The following is a 7949-nucleotide window of genomic DNA, read 5'->3' as shown; positions in this document are numbered from 1 at the left end:
TTCTTCTTGTTGGAACCGACTCCATTCTAGAATGATGAAAACACTTAGTTCAGGAATTTTACTGACATCTCACTCACTCACTCACTCACTCACTCACTCACTCACTCACTCACTCACTCACTCACTCACTCACTCACTCACTCACTCACTCACTCACTCACTCACTCACTCACATGTATATTTACAGCAGACCAAGGTAGGAGAGTCAGACACACACACATGCAACAACATCACTCACACTTACTTCAGGTATTGGAGTTGTTGGTTTTGTGGGTCAGACAGATGGGGCACCAGTATCCTCCTCCTGAATCCTCCTCTGCAGAAGCTATGGTCCTTGGGAAATGTTTCCACCTCTGGATTTGAGGTCTTACCAATGCCTTGCCCAGCTCCCCAAGAAAGAGCCATCTCCTCTGGAACTTCCCTCTGTTCCAATCCAGTTGACAAATGCATTGTACGCCGAGATGTCCAAGATATTGAAGAATATCACAAGTGGCCAGCATAGGGATCTTCTTTTGCAGCTGTAGCCAGTCACCAGCTTGTCTAAATTGTCCACCCCTCTTTTTGTGGTATTGTAATCCATTATCATAGATGATGTTCCTGGCCACATATTCTCCCATCCCTATGCAGTGTACTCATTTTTGCCTTTCTTTGGCAATTAGGACACGAGGGACGTGTTGGACGTGAACACAAACTTAGAGGAATTGATAGGCCTGTACCGTGTATTCAACAGCTGAGGTGGGAGCTCTGGCTTGTTTTTTCGTACTGTTCCTATTATTGTCAGCTTTCCCTTGAGGCGCTCCTGTCCCCGTATACAGTTGCAAGTTATGATATATGACGAATATGATGAAGAAGCATCACAGGCAGCCCACATCTTGATTCCATATTTTGCGGGTTATGTACTGCCTGAAGGGGCAGTGGCCCCTAAATGGCATAAGCTGCTCATCAACAGTAACGTTTGACCCAGGGTTGTAAAACAGGGGAAGGCTGTCCACACACGTCACACACTGACCTGATTGCAGTTAGCTTGTCTCTCTTCCGCCGAGCTGGTCTGGTGTCTCGGTTATCGAAGCAGATAGTTCTGGAAATAATGGGGAAGTTTCCAGAGGCAATGTTGTAGGGAAACGTTATCTCCCAGTTTCTGCATCCCACAGGGATTCTGTGGATTCCCCATTGGATCTGAAAACACCAGAAAGGATAAGAACCTCAAAGTATGCATGTAAATGATTCTCTCCAAAAACATGCCTTCACCTCCAAATTAGTGCAGTCCAGAATGATTTTCAAATCAAATCAAATCAAACTATATTTGTCACATGCGCCGAATACAACAAGTGTAGACTTTACAGTGAAATGCTTACTTACAAGCCCTTAACCTGTTATGGCTAGGGGGCAGTATTTTCACGGCTGGATAAAAAATGTACCAATTTAATCTGGTTACTACTCCTGCCCAGTAACTAGAATATGCATATAATTATTGGCTTTGTATAGAAAACACCCTAAAGTTTCTAAAACTGTTTGAATGGTGTCTGTGAGTATAACAGAACTCATATGGCAGGCAAAAACCTGAGAAGATTTCATGCAGGAAGTGGCCTGTCTGACAAGGTGTCGTTCTTCTTGTCTCTGTTTATTGAAGAGTGAGGATCTTAGCTGTCCCGTGACACTTCCTACGGCTGCCATAGGCTCTCAGAAGGCGGCAAAACGCTGAATCGTGGCTTTGCAGGCTCTGGCTGAAAAAAAGTAGCGCGTTTGGGTAGTGGCTGGTTACAGTACTGTGAGACTCAGGCTTGTGCCCGCGTCAACCGAAAGCTTTGTTTTCTTTCCTCTGTTTAGCTAAATGGACATTCCCGGTCGGAATATTATCGCTTTTTTACGAGAAAAATTGCATAAAAAATGGATTTTAAACAGCGGTTGACATGCTTCGAAGTACGGTAATGGAATATTTAGATTTTTTTTTGTCACGAATTGCGCCATGCGCACGACCATGATTTACCATTTCGGATAGTGTCTGGGACGCACGAACAAAACGCCGCTATTCGGATATAACGATGGATTATTTTGGACCAAACCAACATTTGTTATTGAAGTAGCAGTCCTGGGAGTGCATTCTGACGAAGACAACAAAAGGTAATCAAACTTTTATAATAGTAAATCTGATATTGGTGAGTGCTAAACTTGCCGGGTGTCTAAATAGCTAGCCCGTGATGGCTGGGCTACGTACTTAGAATATTGCAAAATGTGCTTTCACCAAAAAGCTATTTTAAAATCGGACATATCGAGTGCATAGAGGAGTTCTGTATCTATAATTCTTAAAATAATTGTTATGCTTTTTGTGAACGTTTATCGTGAGTAATTTAGTAAATTGTTAGCAAATTCCCCGGAAGTTTGCGGGGGGTATGCTAGTTCTGAACGTCACATGCTAATGTAAAAAGCTGGTTTTTGATATAAATATGAACTTGATTGAACAAAACATGCATGTATTGTATAACATAATGTCCTAGGTGTGTCATCTGATGAAGATCATCAAAGGTTAGTGCTGCATTTAGCTGTCTTCTGGGTTTTTGTGACATTATATGCTAGCTTGAAAAATGGGTGTCGGATTATTTCTGGCTTGGTACTCTGCTGACATAATCTAATGTTTTGCTTTCGCTGTAAAGCCTTTTTGAAATCGGACAGTGTGGTTAGATAAAGGAGAGTCTTGTCTTTAAAATGCTGTGAAATAGTCATATGTTTGAAAAATTGAAGTTTTTGTATTTTTGAGGAATTTGTAATTCGCGCCACGCCTATCATTGGATATTGGAGCAGGTGTTCCGCTAGCGGAACGTCTAGATGTAAGAGGTTAACCAGCAGTGCAATTCAAGAAGAGTTAAGAAAATATTTACCAAGTAGACTAAAATCAAAAGTAAAAATCAAAAAGTAACACAATAAGAATAACAATAATGAGGCTATATACAGGGGGCACCGGTACCGAGTCAGTGTGCTGTTGTACAGGTTAGTTGAGGTAATTTGTACATGTAAGTGGGGGTGAAGTGACTATGCATTGATAATAAACAGCGAGTAGCAGCAGTGTACAAAAGGGGGGGGTCAATGCAAATTGTCCGATGGCAATTTTATTAATTGTTCAGCTGTCTTATGGCTTGGAGGTAGAAGCTGTTGAGGAGCCTCTTGGTCCTAGGCTTCATCGCTCCGGTACCGCTTGCTGTGTGGTAGCAGAGACAACAGTCTATAACTTGGGTGACTGGAGTCTCTGACAATATTATGGGCTTTCCTCTGACACCGCCAATTTTGTAGGTCCTGGATGGCAGGAAGCTTGGCCCCAGTGATGTACTGGGCCGTTCGCATTAACTTCTGTAGCGCCTTACAGTCAGATGCCGAGCAGTTGAAATACCTGCAACCTGTCAGGATGCTCTTGATGGTGCAGCTGTAGAACCTTTTGAGGATCAGGGGACCCATGCCAAATCTTTTCAGTCTCCTGAGGGGGAAAAGGTTTTGTCGTGCCCTCTTCACGACTGTCTTGGTATGTTTGAACCATGATAGTTTGTTGGTGATGTGGACACCAAGGAACTTGAAACTCTCGACCCGCTCCACTACAGCCCCGTCGATGTTAATGGGGGCCTGTTCGGCCTGCCATTTCCTGTAGTCCACGATCAGCTCCTTAGTCTTGCTCACATTGAGGGAGAGGTTGTTGTCCTGGCACCACACTGCCAGTTCTCTGACTTCCTCCCTATAGGCCGTCTCATCGTTGTCAGTGATCAGGCCTACCACTGTGTCATCAGCAAACTTCATGATGGTGTTGGAGTTGTGTTTGGCCACGCAGTCGTGGGTGAACAGGGAATACAGGAGGGGAGTAAGTACACACCCCTGAGGGGCCCCAGTGTTTAGGATCATCATGGCAGATGTGTTGTTGCCTACACTTACCACCTGGGAGCGGCCCGTCAGGAAGTCCAGGATCCAGTTTCAGAGGGAGGTGTTTAGTCCCAGGGTCCTTACCTTAGTGATGAGCTTCGCGGGCACTATGGTGTTGAACGCTGAGCTGTAGTCAATGAACAGCATTCTCACATAGGTGTTCCTTTTGTCAAGGTGAGAAAGGGCAGTGTGGAGTGTGAATGAGATTGCATCATCTGTGGATTTTTTACATTTATTGATATTTAACCAGGTAGGCTAGTTGAGAACAAGTTCTCATTTGCAGCTGCGACCTGGCCAAGATAAAGCATAGCAATTTGACACATACAACAACACAGAGTTAGACATGGAATAAACAAAACATAAAGTCAATAATACAGTAGAACAAAAGAAAACAAAAAGTCTATATACAGTGAGTGCAAATGAGGTAATGGAGTTAAGGCAATAAATAGGCCATTGTGGCGAAGTAATTACAATAAAGCAATTAAACACTGGAATGGTAGATGTGCAGAAGATGAATGTGCCAGTAGAGATACTGGGGTGCAAAGGAGCAAGATAAATAAATAAATACAGTATGGGGATGAGGTAGGTAGATAGATGGGCTGTTTACAGATGGGCTATGTACAGGTGTAGTGATCTGTGAGCTGCTCTGACAGCTGGTGCTTAAAGCTAGTGAGGGAGATATGAGTCTCCAGCTTCAGAGATTTTTGCAGTTCGTTCCAGTCATTGGCAGCAAAGAACTGGAAGGAAAGATGACCAAAGGAGGAATTGGCTTTGGTGGTGACCAGTGAGATATAACTGCTGGAGCGCGTGCTATGAGTGGGTGCTGCTATGGTGACCAGTGAGCTGAGATAAGGCGGGGCTTTACCTAGTATAGACTTGTAGATAACCTGTAGCCAGTGGGTTTGGCGACGAGTATGAAGCGAGGGCCACCAACGAGAGCGTACAGGTCGCAATGGTGGGTAGTATATGGGGCTTTTGTGACAAAACGGATGGCACTGTGATAGACTGCATCCAGTTTGTTGAGTAGAGTGTTGGAGGCTATTTTCTAGATGACATCACCAAAGTCGAGGATCAGTAGTATGGTCAGTTATACGAGGTTATGTTTGGCAGCATGTGTGAAGGATGCTTTGTTGCGATATAGGAAGCTGATTCTAGATTTCATTTTGGATTGAAGAAGCTTAATGTGAGTCTGGAAGGAGAGTTTACAGTCTAACCAGACACCTAGGTATTTGTAGTTGTCCATAATCTAATGTTTTGCTTTCGTTGTAAAGCCTTTTTGAAATCGGACAGTGTGGTTAGATTAACGAGAGTCTTGTCTTTAACCTCTCTGGGCTAAGCGGGACGAAATCGTCCCACCTACGCAACAGCCAGTGTAATCCCGTGGCGCGATTTTCAAATACCTTAGAAATGCTATTACTTCAATTTCTCAAACATATGACTATTTTACAGCTATTTAAAGACAAGACTCTCGTTAATCTAACCACACTGTCCGATTTCAAAAAGGCTTTACAACGAAAGCAAAACATTAGATTATGTCAGCAGAGTACCCAGCCAGAAATAATCAGACACCCATTTTTCAAGCTAGCATATAATGTCACAAAAACCCAGAAGACAGCTAAATGCAGCACTAACCTTTGATGATCTTCATCAGATGACACACCTAGGACATTATGTTATACAATACATGCATGTTTTGTTCAATCAAGTTCATATTTATATCAAAAACCAGCTTTTTACATTAGCATGTGACGTTCAGAACTACTCACGATAAACGTTCACAAAAAATATAACAATTATTTTAAGAATTATAGATATAGAACTCTTTTATGCAATCGCGGTGTTTGATTTCAAAATAGCTTTTCGGTGAAAGCACATTTTGCAATATTCTGAGTAGATAGCTTGCCATCACCGGCTAGCTATTTTGACACCCACCAAGTTTGGTACTCACCAAACTCAGATTTACTATAAGAAAAATTGGATTACCTTTGCTGTTCTTCATCAGAATGCACTCCCAGGACTTCTACTTCTATAACAAATGTTGGTTTGGTTCCAAATAATCCATAGTTATATCCAAATAGCGGCGTTTTGTTGTGCGTTCAAGACACTATCCGAAGGGTAACGAAGGGTGACGCGCCCGGTGCGTCACCCTTTTCTCGTAAAAAAGCGATAATATTCCGACCGGGAGTCGTTGTTTTCGTTCAAAGACTGAAAATGAAAACATGGAGTCGTCTCGTGCACGCGCGCCCCAGTCTCATTGTTCTCAGATCGACCACTTACCAAATGCGCTACTGTTTTTCAGCCATGGCCTGCAAAGTCATCATTCAACGTTCTGGCGCCTTCTGAGAGCCTATGGGAGCGTTAGAAAATGTCACGTTACAGCAGAGATCCCCTGTTTTGGATAGAGATGATCAAGAAGGCCAAGAAATGGTCAGAGAGGGCGCTTCCTGTTTGGAATCCTCTCAGGTTTTGGCCTGCCGAATGAGTTCTGTTATACTCACAGACACCATTCAAACAGTTTTAGAAACTTTGGAGTGTTTTCTATCCAAAGCTAATAATGATATGCATATTCTAGTTTCTGGGAAGGAGTAATAATCAGATTAAATTGGGTAAGTTTTTTATCCGGCCGTGAAAATACTGCCCCCTATCCATAACAAGATATAGTATCTTCTCTATCTTCTCAGGTTTTCTGAAACCTCTTTGTTGAGTAACTCAAGGAGTCCATTGGGAAGGAGATGGTTGGCATTGCCTTGGGAGATATAGAATGAATCAGCTCCATAATGGCATGTGCTTTGCCCATGTGGGTGATGCACACCAAGACTGGAAAGACTATCGGGTATGAACTGTAATGTCGAGAGCACAAGCCAGATGCAGTGTGATGTCATGCCCCTGAACCTGCAGGTCACCAGAGCCATGATACTCACTTCCATCATCCTGGTGGTTCTGGGGGTCATGGTCTCCATGGTCGGAGCCAAGCGCACCAACGGCATCAAAGACAAAACGTCTCAGCCCAAGTTGATAGTTATCGCTGGAATACTTTTCATCCTGGCCGGAATTCTCATCCTTATCGCTGTTTCATTGGTAGAAAGATCAATCATCAGCAACTCCTCCAAGTGGATCGGAGGGAAGAAGAAGCTGGGGGCTTCGCTGTACTTCGTCTGGGTGACCTGACCTGCTTCTGATTGGAGGGGTCTTACTGTGCATCACTCTTGGAGTCTTTGGATGGATAGTCTCCCTTGTTCCCTGTGCTATCTCTATATTATGCCTAGCCAAATGTGCTTGTGTACCCTCCTATAGGGACATATGTATGTATCAGATGACGATCACCTCTATCTCCTCCATCCTGGAAGCTTTAGGAGTGATGGGGTTCATCTTTGGGACCAATTGCTGTAACTGCATCAAGAGTAACAGGACCAGGGTAAAGGCCAGGGTTATCGTTGGAATATTCTTCATCCTGGCTGGTATCCTGCAGTTCACCACTGTAGAGCAGCACTGTAGCTGTTCAATGTGAAAGGTTATCTTTCTTATACAACAATAACCAATTGAATAACATTAACGTAATGGTTTGTCTAATGGGGGAACTTGGTGCTATACTGTTCAGAGAATCCATTTAGGCAATTTGGTGAACGTATTCCTTTTCTAAATATATGTTTCCAAAGGATTAATGTAGAGCAAGTGTGAAAATTGCAGCAAAATGTTTTAATTATTTTTTCTCATAAATGGGATTTTAAGGTCATCAACATTTAAAGCAGCATTACTTCCCCATGTTTCTTACAACTACAGTGGATAATATGCCATTTGAAGCTCTGAGTATGTACTTCAATGTAATGTAAAATAAAACATTTCAATGTGGAAGGAGATGGTGGGCATCGTTTTGATATTAAAATTATCATCTCCATAGCGGTCTGTGCTTTGCCAGTTTGGAGAGTGACTGCCTTCATCGGAGCCAACATCTTCACCTCGCATGGAAGGGCTATAGAGGAGCTGTTTGGTCCAGAGCACAGGGCTGATGCAGTGCAAGGTCTACGACTCCATGCTAGCCTTACCCCAGA

The 7949-nt window shown here is 43.2% G+C and overlaps 1 pseudogene; it reads left to right on the top strand.

Moving 5' to 3' along the window:
* Window positions 1-6632: 6632 nt before the first annotated feature.
* LOC145858910 (claudin-4-like) lies at window positions 6633-7408 on the top strand (annotated as a pseudogene).
* The last annotated feature ends 541 nt before the right edge of the window (window positions 7409-7949 follow it).

The sequence above is a fragment of the Salmo salar genome, chromosome 11 (assembly GCF_965601325.2).
Source record: "Salmo salar chromosome 11, fSalSal1, whole genome shotgun sequence".
NCBI classification, from domain to species: domain Eukaryota; kingdom Metazoa; phylum Chordata; class Actinopteri; order Salmoniformes; family Salmonidae; genus Salmo; species Salmo salar.
Note: the sequence above shows the minus strand (reverse complement) of the source record. Positions and strands in the feature narration are given on the sequence as shown.